This window comes from Giraffa tippelskirchi, chromosome 10, assembly GCF_054371585.1.
Source record: "Giraffa tippelskirchi isolate mGirTip1 chromosome 10, T2T-mGirTip1v1.2.pri, whole genome shotgun sequence".
Taxonomy (NCBI): domain Eukaryota; kingdom Metazoa; phylum Chordata; class Mammalia; order Artiodactyla; family Giraffidae; genus Giraffa; species Giraffa tippelskirchi.
The window spans coordinates 100588855-100611362 of record NC_137284.1 but is presented as its reverse complement, the minus strand read 5'-3'; the positions used below and the strand labels follow the sequence as shown (position 1 = coordinate 100611362).

Below are 22508 nucleotides of genomic sequence, written 5' to 3'. Positions count from 1 at the left end.
AGAAAACTACATTTCCAGGTCTCCCCTTTAGAGCTAGGTGGGACCAACTGACAGGGTTCAGACCAGTTCAGACCAGTACCATGTAAAGTGGTGTAGACTACTTAAAAACCCAGTAGTCTATTGATGGGCCGGGACAGGAAAATCTCTTGGTTCCCTGTTCCAGGAAAATATCAGCTGCTGCTGAGTGTCAAGAGGATAGAACACCTGACTCCTCCCTGACCATCCTGCATAGATGTTGAGAAAATTCATCTGATGGTGGAGAGAAGCAGGAAATAATCTCATCCCCCAGTGTCCTGCACTGATATAAAAGAGATATCTAAGGACACTGGGGAGGGCCAGGAAATTTATTCTTGCCAAATTCACCAGAGATAGAAGACACAGTTGGGCTACCAGAGACGAGAGGAAGGAAATCTGCCTGCCCTTCTAGAGCCTAAGCTGTTTTGGAAGATACTAGAGACTGAATGTTTGTGTCCCTCACCCTCACCCAAATTTATACATTGAAATTCTAACCCCCAATTGGGGTATGAGTAGATTATTAGGGTGGATCCCTCATAAATAGAGCTAGTGCCCTGGTAACAGGGATTCCAGAGGACTCACTTGCTCTTCCCCCTTTTGAGGACACACAAAATGACATTTTTTGAAACAGCCATTTATGAAACAGAAACCAGTTCCTGACAAGACCCTAAATCTGCAAGCACCTTGATCTTGCACTTGCCATCCTCCAGAACTGTGAGAAACAGGTTTATAAGCCACCTAGTTTATAGTATTTTGTTATACAGCAGCCCAAATGGACTAAAGAAGGCATTGTCATCCACTGGAAGAGGAGCTTTAACATGGAATTAACCCCACCCTTTCCTCTCTGGTACACAGTCCTGAGGATAGAAGACAAAGAGGAACCACCTCCGCGCCCACAGAATCATACACTTGTTACTTGAGTAACAAGCAATAATCAATGTTTTGGGAGGGGCAAGAGTGAGGAGAGAAACAGGTGGCACAGGTGTGCAGGTCCCCTTGAGAACTGTATATGGAGCAGGAAAACTTTTTGGCACCCCAACTTCTACACTAAACACAAGAGCATGTGTGTCTGCTACATGAATGATATGAAGCCTGTGCAACAAAATCCAGGCAAACTACCCACTACATTGAATTGGGTCAACATTAACATCCTGGTAAAAGATGAGATGAACACATTTTGACCATAGATGCTATTTATCTGATTCTCTCCTATTCTTTTATACACAGTGTTTGGAATTCGATTTTAAAAAATGATACACAAAAGAGCAAGAAAATTAAAAAATAAAAACATGGTTAAGACATTAAAAAGGCAACAGAACCAGACCCAGATGTTGGAACTATCAGAAAAAACTTTAAAACGACTACATTGTGATTACAGTCGGTCCACCTGGATAATCCAGGAAAATCCCACCTCCCTTTTAAAAATGCTTAACTTAATCACATTAACAAAGTCCCTTTTGCCAAGTAAGGGAATATATTTGCAGGTTCCAGAGATTAGGATGGACTCTCAGAGTAGGGGGTGGGGAGCATTATTCTGCCTACTATATCCAGATTTCAAAATTTTGGGCAAATTATTTCTTTAATTGCATTATCATTTCCCATCTCTTTTCTTGTTTGCTTACCTTCCCCTCCACCTTTCCTTTTCTCTCTCTTCTTCCTTCACTCTCTCTGTCTCCCTTCCTGAGTGCTCTACCTCTAAAATGTCTTCCTCACTCTTTCTCTCCACTCTTTACTTCCTCTGCCACTAGAAATCTGGTTTCTTTTTATTTATAGATTCCCCCATCCTCTACTTCATGTCTTATTTTCACCAGATGAATTCTTCTAAAATGCTTATCTCCTCATCTCTCATTGGCATAAAATCCTTGACTGATGTCCCATTGCTCTCAAGATGAAGTTTCTTAGCAAAGCCTTTTTATCTCCTGCTCCTTCCCACCATGCTAGCCTTCTTTGCAATCACTTTCTTCAGGTACATTTAACATTGCAGCTTTACCAGCCTACTAGGGTTGTCCCTGAGTACACTATGCTGCTTTGCATGTGAGTATCCTTCTTTTCTGCTTCTCAGTTTTAAGTTCCTATCATCTCCAGGGCTGTTCTTCAAAAGACAGTGCTGTCTTGACCTTTGACCAGAAGGATCCCCTGATTTCCTCACAGAGATAAGCCTCTTTCCTGTGGCCATCTGTCACTTTATCTTTCACAGATCCTCTTATCATACGCATGATTCTAAATAGTAACTTACTTATGCAGGTTTTCTTTTCTACTTCTGTGAGCACCTAGAGATCAGGAATTATCCATTATTTACCAGGATACGGCCAGAACCAGCACAATGCCTTTATGGAGCACGACGATTGGTGCCCCATAAATATCTGCTCATATTTGCATCTATTATTAGTGACTTCTTAATATCATTTTTTAACACCTCTCAGTATTTGATATTTAACATTTAGCAAATATCTCAATGTGAATTTATGTCTCTGGTTTTAGCGAATTTTTAAAACAATTCTCATATACTTAAAAAGACTCTTAAAATATTTTCTCTGATGGTAAAATGAATCCTTTCTTTGCTCACTTTGGAAAATGTCCTGTGATCTGGAAGTCTGAGTTCTCATAATAATATAGGATTGGGTCAATTTATATAACCTGGATTCCTGTCTATTCCTCCTGGTTAGATAAACTGGTAAGTAGGTCTGGAATTTGTTGGCCAAGTGATAGGCACTTTTTAGAGAAGTTATAACTGCTACTTATTTACTGTATTTTCTTAGAATGTAATTTTCTCTTCTGATTTTAGCCTGTTTAAGTGTTTCTCGAAATTAGGAGACACTTGCCATGAAGTCATAAAGTCATCCATCCCAGCATCATCAAATGGGAGAATACAGACCATGTAAAAGATAGGACTACAATGTGTGTGTGGGGGCTCAGTTGTGTCCGATTATTTGCGACCCTATGGACTGTAGCCACACACGATGTTGAAGCTGAAACTCCAATACTTTGGGCACCTCATGCGAAGGGTTGACTCATTGGAAAAGACCCTAATGCTGGGTAGGATTGGGGGCGGGAGGAGAAGGGGAAGACAGAGGATGAGATGGTTGGATGGCATCACCGACTCGATGGACATGGGTTTGGGTAGACTCCGGGAGATGGTGATGGACAGAGAGGCCTGCCATGCTGCAATTCATGGGGTCGCAAAGAGTCGGACACGACTGAGCAACTGAACTGAACTGAACTGGACTGTAGCCTGTATGGCTCCTCTGTCCATGGAATTTTCCAGGCAAGAATACCGGAGTAAGTTGCCATTCCTACTTCAGGGGATCTTCCTGACCCAGGGATCGAACCCCTGTCTCCTGCATTGGCAAGCAGATTCTTTACCACTGGGCCACCTGGGAAGCCAAGTAGCTCAATAACATCCCAATATTTAAATGAACACCAAGAGCAGCATTGAATGGGGAAAGAGTTCATGTAGCGGAGGGAAGCAGAGAATGTAATATAAAGTAGAAAGGAAAAGTCCAGTTTTGGTAGAAACAAGATTCATAAATGTAAGCAGACAAAAAAAAAAAGAATTGTTAGAAATCTCTAAGTGTTACCTTATATGGCTTCTTTTTTTCCTAATTCATGTCCTAGTCGCAGGTAGTACTAAAAAACTTTATTTCTTAATGCACATTAAAACCCACTTTGTAGGGTTATTTTCTCTGCTACACAGATGAAATCGAGAGGAAATACTATGACTTTTGGGTCACTCATAGACAAGAAAAAGTCTTCTGATCACATCTAGTCACAAAAAGAAAGTTTCATTGAAGCAATTAAAATGTCCAGACATCTAAAATCAGGGCTTCTCCTGGTGCCTATTGACTCCTATAGGTTGTTACCTGAAGGAGGAAAAGGGCCTTGTGAGTTTCTTCTTGATTTCCTCTATTTCTTTGCAAGTTCTTCATAGGTGGTCTAACTTTAGAATGTAGAATAGTTGGCAAATGTTGTCTTGGGGCTTTAGCCAAAACAGAGTCAGAAATAGTTCAGTTTTAACATCCTGTTGCATATCCTTGGTAGCATAACTAAAACACACAATTTTCATACAGTTTTCAACTCCATATATTGCAAGTTGAGATGGAGAATTCAAGAGCAGGCACTAGAATAACAAAGTAGGCACGTTTACACTCTTTACAGGAAATACCTAACCACACATGTCACAATCAACTGCAGTGTTTTCTAAACTTTCCCACCGACTTACCCTGAATCACTGAGAAAGAAGACAGACCTCTGTAGGATATGAGATCCTGGGCTAAAGAGGCATTTTTATTTATGATATTTCTTAACAGGCATGTGTTTTACTAATTAAAGCACACAAACTTCATATTCTGTACCATAGTGCCTGTGTTTATTTTAGCATAAAAATTACTAGTTTTTTTTTTATAACATTTCCTTAAAATTGTTTCCCCAGGGATATACACTGCATTTAACCTCTAATTCCAGTTAAATCCTAGCAAAATGCCATATTCTTCAGTTTGATAATTGTGAACCTGTAGAAATGATGGTATTTAAGTAATTCTAAAGGATGCTATTAGACTTGACTTTTCTTGTGGTTTCCCTTATTAATATTAATGTTAATGAGCATTCAAGCTGTGCTTAACAGAAGATTTTAAATTCATATTAAGAGGGGAGCAAACATTTGTTTGCAGAAAATATATTGCCCAAATAAAAACCCAGATCCCTTTACAAACATTGTTTCTTTCCACCCCCTTAACTTTGCCTCCTAACATATCACTTCCGGTCTTGATTAGTCTCCAGTTTCAGGAAGAACACTCAGCTTAAAATAGAAATCAGAAATATCTTTGGAAAGGGAAAGGAAAGTTTAGAAATGTAACTGTTTTACTCCTTCAAAAAAAATTGGTCCTGCAAGAGAACCAAGGTAAAAGTAGTCCTGAGTTGAGAGGACACTTATAAACTCATTTCTTGCCAATTGCCCTGCTGTACCTGTTGTGGATTCATTTACCCATTAAAGTTCATCTAAAGTTTTTCTACCTATAACTCCAAGTATAATGGGAACAGGGCTCTCCTTGCACAACTTTTTGAGTTCAAGCTGATACTGTTGTGAGACAGAAACTCAAAGATAAGTGGAAACTATTCAGCTCTATTTCAGTTCAAAAAGCTAGGTCTGGCCATTGCAAGATAAACACCCATGAAGAGTTATTGGTGAAGTTAATATCATACTAGGAAGTCAATGGCTATATGCTGCTGCTGCTATTGCTGCTGCTGCTGCTAAGTCGCTTCAATCGTGTCTGACTCTGTGCGACCCTATGGACAGCTGCCCACCAGGCTCCTCTGTCCCTGGGATTCTCCAGGGAAGAATACTGGAGTGGGTTGCCATTTCCTTCTCCAATGCATGTATGCATGCTAAGTCGCTTTAGTCGTGTCCAACTCTGTGTGACCCTGTGGACACCAGCCCACCAGGCTCCTCTGTCCACGGGATTCTCTAGGCAGGAATACTAGAGTGGGTTGCCATTTCCTTCTCCTAATGGCTATATGACTTGTCTGCAAAAGTAGCCAGATTCAGAAAGGAAAACAAGAGAATGAGTTAGCTGTTTCTATGTTTAAAAAAAAAAAGAGAGACTCAAAATCCAGGAGATTAAACTTGGAGCTAACGACATTAGTAGTTTACCACAGTGAAAGGTAAACTAAAGTTTAGAACAATGTTTTCATTCCAAGACTTTCTGCATCAGAATCATAGGCAGTGATAGGGGTTACCTAGATTGTTAAAAATACAGATTCTCGGGTCCTACCTTAGACTTACTGAATGAAAATTTGAAAATTGAAAATTGCCCCCAGGAGATCTTTGTTGATGTTGAAGCTTGAGGAGTATTGGGTTGGATTCTAATAGCTCAATAAAGTAAGGTGGAAGAAATTATGAATCTGAGAGTAAAATAACTCTTAACAATAGTACAAAAGATATAGGTTCACAATTCTGAAATCCAAACACCTTTTTTCAAGCTCTGAAAATCAAACATCTTTTGTCTTATAATTTATTTAGAGACCATTTCCATTCTGATCTAGACTTATTTATTGGCAAAAAAAAAACATGACCTGTATCTATGTGAGATCATCTATAGCCTCTACTTATCGCACTTGGTGTGTGTGTTTGGATTTCACTGCATAGTCTCCCCATAATACTCCAAATGGGGTCAGTATATAATACAAGGTAGATGTAGCACATTATAAATTCAAAAAACCGTTTGGTCCAAAGGGTTTCAGATAAGAGAATGGGTATTTGCAGGTGTTTAAAACTTTTCAGTTGCAAGAAAATAATGCATCTAAATGAGCTTGAACTTATGGCAAATATTGGAGGGAATATATGTGAAAGGTATTAATATAAGTGGAGAGGGGGAAGAAGAAGTGGGGAGAGCCTTTGGGCCTCAGTGCAATTCTGACACCTGTGGAAGGAGGGCAGGAGGGAATAAGGATGGGCAGGGTATGTTCCAGACTGAAAAGCATCTCTGAGAAGTGTCAGCCCAGCCAATGTGGACTCCTTAAACAAAATTTACCACGAGAAAGTCTTGCATCAGGCAAAAATGGTCTGACTCTGACAACCCTGCCACACTTAGTCTTTGGCTGGAAGTAGTCTAGGAGCTAGTATGGCCTCAACAAGAATGTCTTGGAAGATCTGAACATGCAGCAGCTAGTTTTACAGAAGGTTTTCTTTAAGAAAATCTGGGTGATGCACATTCTTGGCCCCCAAAGTCCATGACTTACCGAATGAGATAGAGCAACTCAACAGCCAGGAGCTCTGGATTGGAATATTACAGTGAAACAGTCTTCCTTGTTGTGTTAACTTCTGTTTTGTGGGGTCTTTTTATTGTATTAGCCTGATGGTATTCTGGCCAATACATTGCACACTTATAATTGTCTTTCTCCATGTATTTTGTCAAACTAAATGTCATCATTTAGAATCAGGAAAGTATGATCATTATAAGTAAGAAAAAAAAAAAATCCCCACACTTTTGACCTATAATAGTCATTGAGCCCTGACTAATCAAAGGAATTACTGGGCTCCAGATCCTCTGAAGAAACCTTAAAACATTTACCTAATTCACTAATTCGTATTCTGTCCAGTCCTTTGTTGTTAATGGAAGAGACTGAGGTCAAAACCATCCTCGTTGATAAGGACCAACACCAAAAGGATGCCACCATGGTCTCTGCCTTTCTGATTATCTCCTGAGGGGATCCAGAGCTGAGAGAACCTAACTGGCTGTTACAAGCCGAAGTTAGTAAAGAAAAATTGATCTTTTACACTTTGCATTGACTCATAACCCCATTTGTTCTTTTTCTTTATTGGCAAATGATGTAGAGTTTTCCACATAAGTCTTATGAGGTACATTGCTTGACAAAAATAGAGGGATAAATTGGAACACAGTGCTGACTTCTGTTACTAAGACACATAGAAAATATAATATCTTTTAGTTGAGTCCTTTCACAGAATAAACATTTATAGGAACAATCATTCCTGTCTTTCTCTCTCTCTCTTTTTCTAAACTGTCTCTTATTAGTAGTGTTTAGATACAACTCTGTTTTCCCTTGTTTCTTTGCTCTTTCAAAATAGTGGTCGCCTTGAAAATAAAGTATAAAAAAATCACTTAAGAACTTAAGTGCCTATACTTGTTTTGGATTTCACAGAGGCTTTGTGGGTTTCAGGTATAAGAGAATATAGGGAAAAAATGTTCACTAGTCTGTGCCCTTGCCTCAGAGTTCAATTTTAGTTATTCTCAGAGATTTCAGCATCATACTCATTGCTTATTTATATCTTCCCTCTTTTTTTCCCACTTTGCAGATAATTGCTACTTAATTGATACTGCTTTTATGCAAACCTAGTCACAAGACACATTGCTAAATAGAGGAATCATTAATCTTTGTGTGTGTGTGTGTGTGTGTGTGTGTGTGTGTGTGTGTGTGTGTGTGTGTCTGTTGTAGATTTCCTTGAAAGAGTGCCTGGAATAAGCAAAGTCATTAGCAGTTTATTTGCAACAGTGCACTTAGGAAAAGCTCTGTGGAGAACACATCAACAGTCAGTATGTAACTGAGCAATTAACACAGGACTTCTGTACTTTGGGGTGTTAGCAAGGGAGTAAACAGAAGCAGATGTGAAGTGTTTGTGCTGTTAGCATGCATGGTCTGTTCTGACATATGCAAATACCACTTACGCTTATTGAACCTGCAGCCCCTGTTGTAACGTGACCTTACTGATCAAGCCCTATGACAGAAGAGCTTCATTTGCACTGGGTGCTATTAATTATTAACAGACCAGTAGCACCTCCTCTTGTTATTAGACCTCTGCAGAGAGCCAGGTGAGAAAGCATCACAAACAAGTTGGTAACACTGATTCACAGTTCGCCTTGACTACTGCTCTCTTGCCAGAAGACTCATTGAAAATAGAGAACAAATAACCCCAGAGACGTGGACTGCCAGAAGATCAAACCAGTCAATCCTGAAGGAAATCAACCTTGAATATTCATTGGAAGGACTATTTCTGAAGCTGAAGCTCTAATACCTTGGCCACCTGATGCTAAGAGCTGACTCACTGGAAAAGACCCCGATGCTGTGAAAGACAGAAGGCAAAAGGAGAAGAGGGCAGCAGAGGAAAAGGTCATTAGATAACATCAGTGACTCAGTGGACATGAATCTGAGCAAACTCTGGAACATAGTTAAGGATAGGGAAGCCTGGTATGCTGCTGTCGGTAGAGCTGCAAATAGTCAGACATGACTTAGCAACTGAACAACAACAAGGCCAGAGACCAGAAAGGATTTCAAAGAGCTAACAGATGGGATCACCTGTGTAATCCAGACATGAGTTTGAGTAGTTTTTTCCATGGAATGTAGGTAAACTCTCTGATGATCCAGTGGTTTCTACATGAATGCTAAAGAATTCTGATCTTGGGTGGATATGTACGTTAGAACTTAGTTTACCATTCTTCCCTTCTTTGACAAGGAGCTGGAAAATTATTGCTCACCAGAATAATTAAAGTTAGAAGCAAATGACATGACTTTCTATCCTTGTGTCTTTAAAGGACATGCCATAGGCCTTATTTATCATATTACTTGAATTCTGGAATAGAAAGCAAGTTTTATGTTGTAAAATGTAATACCTTCCATCTCACTGTCAGTAAGTGCTGAGATGCCTCATCATTAAAGATATATTAAGTATTTCCAAAGTCATCTATACATCTCAGAAGTGGTTACACTTAATTAAAAAGAGAGTAGCAAAAAAGATTATTCTAGATCATTTTTAATCTGTAAATGGGCAGCTTATTCATAGGTAGTCTGACAAAAGATAAGTGATTTATATTAGCTCATTTGGATTTGTTTTTAATTCTCTAAATTACAATACAATATAATTTTAGGATGATGAAGGGAGACTTTTCTTCAGTTCTTTATTTTATAAAGAATTTTTTGTGTCATGCACTGCTAGATATGTGCATATATTTTGGACTTCTCATATTTTTCTCTGACTGAGCTAGACTCAGTTTAAGTACATCCTGTTGAAATGAATTAATTTGAGCCATTAGTATATTCTTCTATAGATATTCTAACATTTACTCTGATCTTATACCAAAACCCTGGTTTTCCATCTTCTCTTTGTATAAACATCTTATATAGAACCTGACTGAGGGTATTAAGGTAAGGGACTAAAACAACATATCTTAGAATTATTGAATTGAAATCCTATCTCTGTAAAAACTTAATCAAATAAATGAAATATGAGGGGGATTCCTCCCTCCTCCACTTCATTCTGTAATGCAGTTCTCAGATTTGAGGGGAAATAGCAAATACTAAATCGTATGAAGAGTGTAAATCTGTGTTTGCTCATAACCTTAACAATATCATCTCCATCTTTGAGTACTGCCTATACTTTTCTAGGTTTTAAAATACCTGTCCAGAATAAAGTAGATTTTTTTCTTAGTCATATTCTAAACATACTGGGTATAAATTTAATAAAATAAAATCTATTTCATTTATTAAAATAGTATTTAAAATTTAGGAATGTCATCTATCAAGTAAGAAATATTTTCCACGATAAGGGTAGGAGTGTAAAGAGAAAGTAAGAAAACTAGAAAAGTGAATAAGAAATTAGTTTGTGCAAAATAACTTTGCTTTGAATGCTTTGATTTTTGAACTGGGACATGTCCCAATATAACAGGAACTCTCAAAGGAAGGGTTTAAAATCTAAGTGCTATGTTAACTGTGGTGAAATGAGAGATCTAAATGTTCAAATCCTGGAATCTGGCCCCTGGTTCCTGGGCTGTACTGTAGTGTGTAGAGAGGAAAGTAACAAAGAATCTCTCTGGGTCTTTCATGTTTTGGCATGTCTTGGAAGAAGAATCCTTTGTTCTAGATTATCTTTTTAAGAATGTTTGCACAGAAAACAGTTTTAGAAGATAGAGTTGGTATCTCCCTCCAGAGGAAGAGGGAGATTTGCTTCCTGTCTGGTGTAATAAAAATAATATCTCTCTCCAGGGCAATGTCAGGCATGATTACTGCCCATTATAAAAGATTTGGGTTCCCACATTCAGTTTATCTTCTGGAGTGCAACCTACTGCATGTGCAATTATCATCTGGCCCTCTTGTGAGAACTTGGGCTCAGAGACTATGCATAATGTATGCTGACTTTCATGCTGGTTTCTGTGCTATGAGTAATGAAGTCCTTTGACATTGAAAAAGGAGTCTCACATCTACTGCTAGCATCCATAAAACTGTGTCCAGTTAACTTGTTATCTGCCCTGTAAAGTAAAGCTCAGACCCTTCACAGTTCTTGAGAGTTTGGTGGTAAATATAGGATAATGACAAAGATATGCTTTCTGGAAGAGAAAAAATTAGTGCCTCCAGGGCAATTAATGGTATTTGAGGAGGTCCATAGGAATCAGTAATAAACATACAGACCAAATTGCATGGCCAGCCTTTCAGTAAATGGTATTCTGTTTTATTACTTATGAATGAGAAAGTGTCAGGGAGGTGGTTGTGGGCCAAGTACCAGGAGGCAGTTTCAGAAACAGATGTGTGATTAGTACCCTTGTTGTTGCTAGCTCTTCTTTGAAGGCAGAGGGTGAGGATTCCTGGACAATCCAGCAATCAGTCTCAGGTCTGCCCCACTGTCACCCAGACAACAACACTTAAGAGTCATCCTGAATAGGCAGGTGTTTCCAATCCATTTCAGCCAATACCTACAGAATGTGCACTGCACTGGGTCGAAAGAGGAAAATTCATAAATAGCATCAGCAGGACTCAGACAAACTTTAGAATATTGGCTGGTTTCCTTGAGAGACGAAGAAATGAGAGGCAGGAGACTTAACTGCTTGTTTAGGATAATGCAGTGGCTAGGAAGTCTCACAGGTCAGCCCCACCCACAGTCTATTATGTCAAACTTAAATCCACTCAAAGATTACAGGAAAAGGTCAAAAATGTCTTTTTGTTGTTGTTTTTTGTTTGTTTGTTGCAGTGGTTCATGGCTGCAATAAGGGAGCTAGGGCCCTCTTATGGAGATTTCTCTGAAACAGACAAGGTCCTTTGAGAAACCACAGGTGAGGCATTGACTAGACTTTGGACTCTTACTTCCTTGATTGGGCTAACAATTCCAGTGGAGTTTATAGAGTTCACCCACTGGAGAATGAGAAATACATCTAAAGACTTTTAGATAAATTATTGCAGTCAGCCTTGACACCATAGAAAACTGCCCTAGCCTTTATATGGCACTCCACTCCAGTACTCTTGCCTGGAAAATCCCACGGACGGAGAAGCCTGGTAGGCTGCCGTCCATGGGGTCGCTAAGAGTCGGACAAGACTGAGCGACTTCACTTTCACTTTTCACTTTCATGCAGTGGAGAAGGAAACGGCAACCCTCTCCACTGTTCTTGCCTGGAGAATCCCAGGGACGGGGGAGACTGGTGGGCTCCCGTCTATGGGGTCGCACAGAGTCGGACATGACTGAAGTGACTTAGCAGCAGCAGCAGCAGCAGCCTTTATATTGAAATTGGGTATGAATTTAAGATATACTACTTTGATAATGGGATCGCAAATGATGTAGATGAAGGCAGATTCCTTTAAAGGAAAACAAACAAAAAACTGCTATATAATGTAGATTCAGCTAGATTCCTTAAAAAAAAAACATAAGACTGCTGTGTGAGTTAAGCCCAAGTCAATCAATGTATGCACTCCTCAGGGCCATAGTCTCAAAGTAATTTGTCTTTGGCTGCTGAATCAAAGGGTTCCTAAATCTGAAATATTGGTGCAAGCAATGATGACTTTTCTGCCCCATATAGGTCTTTGGTGGGCCAATACCATTAGAATTTTGCTTGGTTGAGCCATAAACAGCTACCATGTCACTGGAGATCTAAAGTAGATATGCTTTATATAATAGCCTAGCTCAACTCTCACCCTGCACATGCCTTCTCTCCTTCTCTAGACTTACTCAACTACTTTAAAAAGAAAGATAATTAGGGGAGAAGGCTAAAAGCTTCCCCATCCTCAAGGGGAACTGAAGTCCATACATACCCACTTTAGTAACCTGGGGAGCTTTGGAGAGGATAAGGACTCAAATTTTTACAGCTCTGTTTGGCGTAGGCAAAAAATTACTACCCTATATAGTCCAATGCGGAGAAGGCAATGGCACCCCACTCCAGTACTCTTGCCTGGAAAATCCCATGGATGCAGGAGCCTGGTAGGCTACAGTCCATGGGGTCGCACAGAGTCAGACACGACTTAAGCGACTTAGCAGCAGCAGCAGCAGAAGCATATAGTCCCACGAGGGGGGAAGTGAAATGAAAGTGAAAGTCGCTCAGTAGTATCTTTGCGACCCCATGGACTGCTAAGCTCCTCTGTCCATGGAATTCTCCAGGCAAGAATACTGGAGTCAGTAACTGTTCCCTTCTCCAGGAGCGGAAAGGGACACCCAAATTCAACTGACAGGCTTTGGGCAAGGTTTGCAGTGGGGAAAAGAAGTTACAGTGATCTCTTGTAAGTGAGATCCTTTGAGTTAATTCAATGTAGTATTGTCATGACCTCTGTTGCTGAAAGTATAACTGAAATGATTTTGCATGTGATGGTGCTGTGAATGTTCATAAAATCTAGGGGAACTTTTGTGATCAAGAAGAGGTACTTCTGGAGAAGTGCTAGGGGGACACATAAAATGTGTATTGACCCATCTCCCTATCATCTGTGGAGCCTAAAGAAAACCTTCTGGCTGAATGGAACCCTGAATTCACAGAATCTCCCCTGAATATCTAGGCCTGGTTCATTGAATGATTCAGCGAAGCAGATATCTGGTGATACACACTGGGATGTTGAGGCTTTTCTACCTTAGTGCCAACTATCCAGAATCAGAGTCTGTGTTTGTTTCTTTTAGTAGGGTAGAGCTTGAGACAGTTCTCATAGCTATAGCTATTATTGTCCTTGGTCAACCTAGTTACAGTTTTAATGAATCTTGGGCTGTTGCCAAGTAGCCTAGATGTTTATTCTGCCACTTGGGAAACTATAATCCAGCAGTTTATAAACCTCTTCCTGGCAGATTAGCTACATCTGACCTTAGCCCCCCCTTCAGGATTATCAGTGATATTGCACCATCTTTGACACCTTGGAGAAGGCAATGGCACCCCACTCCAGTACTCTTGCCTGGAAAATCCCATGGACGCAGGAGCCTGGTAGGCTACAGTCCATGGGGTCGCTAAGAGTCGGACACGACTGAGCGACTTCACTTTCACTTTTCCCTTTCATGCACTGGAGAAGGAAATAGCAACCCACTCCAGTGTTCTTGCCTGGAGAATCCCGGGGACGGCGGAGCCTGGTGGGCTGCTGTCTTTGGGGTCGCACAGAGTCGGACACGACTGAAGTGACTCAGCAGCAGCAGCAGCAGCAGATTATGATGTTGCTGTTCTAGTCCAGTCTGTCAACTGGCTACTAATAGGTATCAGGCTTTCAGTTTTCCAGTCCATTTGCAGTTTGAAAATCATGCAACAGCCAGTGAACAAGAGAATGATACTCAAGGTTTTGATGGTCTTCCAAGCACGCTACTGTTCACAATCATCTGGTATTGCTGAGTGTGGAATGGTCCCATAAAACTTTGACTTCAGAAGCTTTAGGCTTCTCGCTCACCTTGTCCTGGTCCACACAGTTCAGAAAGACTGATCATGGATATGACTTTCTACAGAAATGGATCATCTTCTCTTGACCACTTCCTGGATAATGACCATAATAATCAGGGCAAAATGAGGGAGGTATATAGACATATTTTGAAATTTTTAGAATATGGGTCATTACTGGGCATGATGAATTTTTCTTATCTCCAAAAGCTACTCCAGGCAAGAGATGGTAAGACACTGTAATAGAACCAGTAGTGGGAGTGGCAATGATGAGATGACTTTGAGAGAACTATCAGAGGAAACATTAGCAGGATATATTAGCATGATGTATTTTTGGATGCCACTATGTCAGGCAGAGATGAAAGGAAATTGTGAAAGAGAAGAAGATGTTAAAAGAAGAAGATGTTAAAAATGATACCCAGGTCAATTGTGATATGCTAATTAGGAGATGGAAACTGAGAGTGAGAGCTGGTCTGGATTAGGTTCTCACGGAATAACGACCTTCTTTATGAACATGTTGAACAAGAAAGTGAATGTTTTAAAGGTAAAGAGTAAGTTCTAGACTGGAAGTGTAGATTTTGGAGCTACTGATACAAAGAAAATATTTTAAATTATGGTGCAGAGTGAGATTTCCCAGAGAGAGCATATGAAATATGACACAAATTCCAAAGATGAAAATGTATAAAGCAACATTTTTTTGTGGTCAGCAAAAGAAATTTAGACAAGGAAAGTAGGGATAGTAAATTTAGAAAGAACTTTTTTAGAAAGTGGCAAAATGAATGACTTTTCTTATTCTGAAGAAGAGAAAAGTTAGTCCTCTATTGGAGGAAGATAGTCCTCTCTATAGGAGAAGTGCACTTTCTCTTACTGACACACATTAGTTTATTATATTAAATCATTTTTCCACTGACGTTTTTTAAAACTCAGTGATATTGAGATATCCAGAGTGAAAAAAACGTACTGGTGAGTATAGATTATATATATATGATTCTAAAAGTGCTGTGCTTAGTTGCTCAGTCCTGTCAGCCTTTTTTGGACCCCATGGACTGTAGCCTTCTACGCTCTGTCCATGGGAATTCTTCAGGCAAGAATACTGGAGTGGGTTTCCATGCCCTCCTCCAGGGGATCTTCCCAACCCAGGGATTGAACCCAGGTTTCCCACATTGCGGGCGGATTCTTGAACATCTGAGCCACCAGGGAAGCCCATGAATACTAGAGTAAGTCGCCTATCCCTTCTTCAGGGCAACTTCCTGACCCAGGAATCAAACTAAGGTCTCCTGCATTACAGGTGGATTCTTTACCAGCTGAGCTACCAGGGAAATGGGTAGCTTAAAGTGTTACCCATTTCTTTTGCAATGAAAGTAGTAAATGCAAAACTCTATATAATCTTTTTGGCAAGAAGAAATTTTCAGAAGACAGTGATTCTCAAGACAAGTAACTGAAAGAAGATGTGACATATTTATCTCCCTAAGAGTGAGATGGCATAGATTTTTAAACGTATTGAAACCTGTCTGACAAGAGGGGGAATCCATTGGCTATGTTCATCAAACCATGGATGAATGCTTTTTCCACAGCCATTCTAGTTCTCCAGGCCAAATGGAAAGAGAGAACTAAGAATGCAGATGTGTACAATTCATCCCTAGCTCAGGCATGTAAGAATCTATTTTAATTCCTCTTTATAAATAGCATTTCTTTTTAAAAACAAATCATAATATCTAGCAATAAAGAATATTCTAGAGAAGTGCCAACTATGATGGTAGTTACATTTGCCAACCCTTTGTCCTGCTAAAAATTTGAAAGAGAATATTATGTTTGGTATAGGATTTGAAAGACTGCTTCCTTATTTCAAGCGTTTGGAAATATTATGGAAAGGAGTTCTTGCAAATATAACAAAACATATCAAAGAATTAATTGTAAAATATCCACCCTCTCATATGCTCTGTTTTTCCATCCTCAGCCCCCATCCATCACCTCTAGCATGTTATAGAATTGAAAATCGGAACAAAGGGATGAGAAGAGACAAATAACACAGGACCTGACATGTTTGTGAAGAATGACAGGTAAAGTGGTCTTCTGTGTTATTTGCTGAAAGTTTCATTACAGAATGGTAATTAAAATTATCCCTAACACTGGTAAATTGGAAGTAGAACATGCTATTTCTCTGAAATATTTCATAGACAAAACTAAGAGTTATGCCTCCTGTGCTCTCCTGACAATTTGTGCCATGTTCCCAGATTCTCTCCTCATCAATTTTCTTCTTGGTTTTTGGAAGAGAGAGGCCCAAGTCATTTTCCAGACCTGGTTCTTTGTGCCTGGTATTGCCTTAAAAGGAATGTGCTGTGAGACTGTACATTTTAAGGACAAGGGAGGCTTACTGTGTAATCTATGCACCACATGAAGGATTTATAAAATAAAGGCTGTTTATAGATTATGATCTAAACTCTCATCACGTTCTTTTCCTTCATAGAGAATCCCACTTGGATTTCTCTCCTTTCTCCCTTCCTTGCTAATTGAATCTTCCTTTTTTAATGTTTCTTTTGTCTCTTCTTTGCTTTCTTTGAAGGGGAAGTTAGGATTTTATTCTCATTTTATCCCTTTCACCTTGTTTTCTACTGAACAGATGATCTGTTGTTTTGCCCCTCACTGCTAAGTTGGGAAATTCTCCACATCATTTATTTAATGAACTAATTACAATTCTTCTGACTTTAATTTGGTCAATTACAACTTATGTTTGGTTACCTCACGTTCCTAGACTGACACAAATTGTGTCACTTCTAGCAGCTGCAAATGCCATTGAAAATAAAAATTTGGTGTCATTTCAATCAGTCAGCTCTCCCTTCTCCTTTTTAATTATTTATTTTATTTTTAAGGCTCAAACTTCTGTCATTATGAAAAGGGTTGTTCATTATTCCAAAAACTGCTAAGAACAGGATTGCTACCCAAGCAGAAGAGAATCTGTTTTAAGTGGTGAGACATTTGGGTTGATTGTGGAAGAAAAAGGTGCCTCAAACTTTCCCTTCACTGGTAGAAATGCTTTATTTTAGAATTCTCAGACCTGGTCCTTATTCACATTATTCTCAAAATAGAATGTAGTGACATTTATAAAAGGACAGATGAATTCTTTCTTTCTACCTAAATGCTTTAAAATTTAAACACTTTCTTTAAAAAGATTAAAGGAGTGTATCTATTAACACTAATATACTTAAATTAGTGGATTCAGATCTGTAGAACTTTAAAACAATAAGATTAAGTGTTGAAAGAGTCATCCTAAATATTTATTTAGCCCCATCTACCTATATCTCTGTAATTGGTATTTCTCCAAGATACAAAGAAAGCAGAATTCAATTTGATTCGACAAATATTTATTAAATTACTTTTATGGCCAAGGCACTGTGCTAAGTACTGCATGGAATACAAATACAGAAAATGTTTTCTAGTAAGGGCTTGAGTTCAATACTGTTTATTTCAGACAAGATTTATTGAGCAGCTAGGTACCATGCTAAGTATTAAAAGATGCAGTACGTTTTCTGTAGGTAAAGAAACTTGCAGCCTTGTAAGTTGGAATTGATGAAGCCCTAAAACCATATTCAAAATTGTGTGTGCATACATGAGGGGTGTGTGTGTGTGTGTGTGTGTGTGTGTGTGTCTATGTGTACATTCATGGTTTCTCTGAGAAGAGGGATACTATCTACTGGACTCTCAAAAAATTCACTGACCCCATAAATGTTAAAATTCATGTATGCAGTACAGGGTAGACTCTCAGAGCTGTAAGAGTGATCTAAACAAAGGACTATTTCTGTCCTGGGTGCTTCAATTACCTGCTGCCTACATGGTGCTTGGGACTAAGGTGTGTGCTGAGATGACCATTTAATAAATTACTTTACAAAGCAATGGAGGACAAGTCTCTACATCAGAAAGACCATTTAAAAGCTAGTGCTAAATGGGAGTATTAAATGTTACAAGAGAGAAAGTAATAGTTACTAAGTTTTGGAATTGCAGAACAGGCTTTCGGATCCCTGAGTGGAACATTGAAAGGCATATAGGGCTTTCATAATTAGAATCAAAAGACAATGTATGCTTGGAATGGGCTCCAAATGAGGAAGTGAGCAGGAAATGGACAGGATATTTTCCCTGATACTTCCGGGTACATCCTGAACTGATGGGATTCTGTATCAAAACTCTTTGGAGCTCAATTGTCCTTCAACCCAGCTCTAAAAATTGTTGCACCTGTTATAACACTGTTAGACAGAAAACAGAGATCTTGTGTGCATATATTTATGTACATAAACACACACATGCACACACACGTTAGATCACATATATGTGTACGTGCAAATGTATATATGTTATTATCTTTCACACAGCTTTTTTGATCATATTTAATTGTTATGAAGAGCCTCTCTTTTGCTCAGCCTTGTTTAAGGGCTAAAGATGAAAAATAATTCCCATGATCGAGGGGCAAATGTTCATCAAGTCAAGAGGGAAAAATAAAGTATTACAAAGAGAACAACATAAATGAAGACAGGGAGATAGTAACCTCATGACCCTTCCTGGCAGTGGCAAATATTTAATTTGAACTGTTGTTAAAAGAGGAGTATACCAAAGAATGAATCTGATGAAGAAAGACCACAAGGAGAACAATGTACATCATGTTCAGAAGCTTAGGGTTTAGATAACAGAGAATCTTTAAAAGATTTTCATTGGAAGGGCAATATAATTAGATTTAGATTTAGACAGTCTCTCTGGTAGGAATGTGGACAGTAAGACTAAAGGTTAGGACAAATTTGTATTGCATTACAAAAAATTAAATGACAGAAGATATCACATAGACAAAAAAAAAATTAAGTAGAATCAGTAAGCTTTGGTCCCATATTAGATGTCAGAAATGAAGGAAATGAGGAATACAGGATAACTACCATGTTTAAGGTTTAGATGAAGAAGAAGATGGCGGTTCTACTCAACAGTCAAGGAACAAAAGAGATGAGAAAGTATGAGCCAAATTAGTTCAAATTCCTGAGGACAGGCTGAGTTTGAGGAATCTGAGGAGGTGAAGATGTAATTGTCCGCTTTATAAAATGAAGCTTGAAGAAGGATCTCTAGATCAAGGGTCAGCAAACAAGAGCCTGCAGCTCCATTCTGGCCCATTATCTGTTTGTGTACATCCTGTGATGTAAAAATAGTTTTGCCTAATTTAAATGGTTGAAAAAAAATGAAAAGAAATGTGATGTACACACTGCTATATTTTATTAAAAGAGATAACCAACAATGACCTACTATAAAAATAATTAATTAGTTTTTTAAAAAGAATATGTCATATTAGTTTCATAAGACTGTTATAACAAAGTGCCACAGACTGGGTGGCTTAAACAACAGAAATTTATTTTCTCACAGTTCTGGAGGCTAGAAGTCTGAGGTGTCCACAAGGTATTGGAAGGATTGCTTTCTTCTGAGGCCTCTATCCTAAAGCTGTGGATGGCTGTCTTCTCCCTGTGTTGTCACATGGTCTTCCTTCTGTGTTGTTCTCTCTGTATCTCCTCTTCTTATAAGGGCACCAGTCATAATGGATTAGGGCCCATCATAATGGCCCAACTTTAGTTACCTCTTTAAAGATTCTATTGCCAAATACAGTTATATTCTGAGGTAGTAGGAGTTAGGGCTTCCATACTGCATGAAATTCAAATTCCAGTGTTTTATTGGAACATGGCTGTGCTCCTTCATTTATGTTGCCTATGGCTGCTTTTGTGCTACAACAGTAGGGTTGAGTAGTTGTGACAGAGACTGTATGGTGTGCAAAGCTTAAATTATCTACTATCTGGGCCTTTACAGAAAAAATTTGCATCCTGTACTCTAGATAAAAGATGAGTTGGCAGTTACTAGTTTAGGCTGGTAAAGTGAGTGATGAAGTTATTAAGGAATAGTGAGTTGTATGAAAGGGAAGAGGGTGAAGCTTGCACCCTTAGGTGCATACCGACAGGTCAGAGAAGAAGGAAAAGAAATTACTAAGGTAATGGGAACAGAATGGGCAGAGCTGTCCAAGGAATAAAGGAATTGAGCTGTGTACACTGACTTTCCCAAAAGAGGGAGCGATGGACAGTGACAAGAAAACAGAAGGGTTCTAGTGTCATAGAAACCAGTATTTCACATAGAAGGAACTGGCAAATTAAAGCAAACACTATAAAGAGATGAAGATAATAAGCATTAAAAATGGCTTTTAGATTGAGTAATGATCTATTTGCTTTGGAAATGTCATGTAATATATAATTTAATATATATTAAGTGCTTAATATATATTTAATTATACATAAATTTAATTAATATATATTTAATTTTATAAATGTTTAATATATAAATATTTAATTTAATATTTATTAGAGGCAGTTTTGCATTCATAGGGCTTGCAAAATATTCCCCAAGAAAATAATCAAGTTTCTGTACTGTAGCTATTTATATTCTGAAAACACTTCTTGCGAAATTATCTCTAGAATACTGTTTTAACCAGTGAGCAAAGTGAGGTAAAAAGAACAATTTCAAATACACTCTAAAACCAGTTTTTGTGTACACATTTTAAAAAGTAAAATTTGCAAATATTTCTGCCTATCCCATTTCACTTTATATTGAGAAAATCATTGTACTTTGAAATTTATTCCTTTAATGTTACTATCAAATCTGTAACTACTCCTCCTTAAAGCAAACCACTTTCATATATAGAGTGGATTTTTCTAAACTTCCATATTTTGCACTATTTTATATTTTGTGCCTTTAAGTTATTCAAAAGAATGACACTGAGGACTTTATCAAAGTTCAAAAAGGAAATTTGAATAGAAAAATCAGCCATAATCATGAACCATTGGTTTCAAAATTATGATTATATCAAAACAGATGTAGTTTATATAAATAAATAAGACCAGAGGGGAGGACCTAAGTATACTTATAAGCATTACTTGCTGTCAACAACTAATTAGTTCAAACATACAGCTTCAGAGTGCAAGAGCAAAAGCATATTGCAAAAATAGTAAAGAAGGAACTGTCACTAAAATCCAATACATTAAAGACAAATAATGAACACAGAGAATAACTATTGTTTTTTGAGTGTAATTTTATTACTATTAAATTCTCTTATCCTTCTTATATTTACTCTTGAACTGTATTTTCTCTATTATTATAATCATTTTTATTATTCAGTAATTACATTTAAATCAGCATATTTCCTGAAAGATTTTTGACCCTTACTACATTTCTTGGAACATATGTTTTCTACCAAAAGTTATTTATTTTGTACACTTTGCTTCTTAGGAAAGAAAAAAACTGTTTAAAGGAAAAGATGGAAAATATTCTTAAGAACACATCATCTGAAGTAACTACTTTGATGCACATTCTAATATTTATATTGGACTGGGTTTCTAATTGTTTTATCATTTCAGGAGCAATGGAACAGAGTGGTCTGTACATGAGAAAAGCATTTCCATTTGAAAGACCAATGACCTACTTAGAAATGGTTCCTGAATAACAAAGTAGTGGAAATAGATTTTTAAAATTAAATTATTTAATAAATAAGTGCAAATAATGTGCTTGGTATTTGTAGATAGCATAAAAGCATAATTATAGCTGCTAAGATAAATACTTCTCCAGCCACATTCTTGTTGTACTTAATGGATATCTTGTTCATAGGAAAATAACTTGATTTCAATGCAAAAATCCTGAATTTCTTCCATTCTTTCATATCAAGATAAATTTCCTATTTAATGTCTTAATACTGCCTGTTCATTGAAGAACAGGTTTAGTATTGATTCTTTAAAATGTGTTTTCAAAGAAGATTAAATGCGTGTTGAGTCGCTTCAGTCATGTCTGATTCTTGCGATCCCATGAACTGTAGCCCATCAGACTTCTCTGTCCATGGGATTCTCCAGGTAAGAATACTGGAGTGGGTTGCCATGCCCTTCTGCAGGGGATCTTCCCAACCCAGGGATCGAACCCATGTCTCTTATGTCTCCTGCATTGGCAGGCAGGTATTTTACCACTAAATGTGATTATATCTTTCGTCCCAGACAATTTCATTAAATGGATGCTACATCATTGATACAACTCTTAGTTGCATTTCACTTCTAGGAAAAAAAGAATACTTCTGGCTGTAGAGGGAATTGAAAAAAAAAAAGAAGAAGAATGTGTGGTGAAAATATTCTTAATATTGTTCCCCATTTATTTAATTAGCTAGGTGTCTTGATTAACAAAATCCTATGCTTTGTTGTGGGGCTTCCCAGGCAACCAAAGTGGCACTAGTGGTAAAGAACCTGCCTGCCAATGCATGAGACATAAGAGATCCAGGTTTGATCTCTGTGTCGGGAAGGTCCCCTGGAGGAGGGCATGGCAGCCCACTCCAGTGTTTTTGCT

At 38.2% G+C, this 22508-nt stretch overlaps 1 protein-coding gene across 1 annotated transcript in view; it reads left to right on the top strand.

Annotated features, from left to right (window-relative positions):
• Positions 1 to 22508, top strand: part of FOXP2 (forkhead box P2) — a 1512938-nt gene that overhangs the window by 615979 nt on the left and 874451 nt on the right. Inside the window, exon 4 of the mRNA XM_081537130.1 lies at positions 16078 to 16180. The gene's annotated coding sequence lies outside the window, so the exon portion shown is untranslated. The remainder of the gene's footprint in view (positions 1 to 16077; positions 16181 to 22508) is intronic.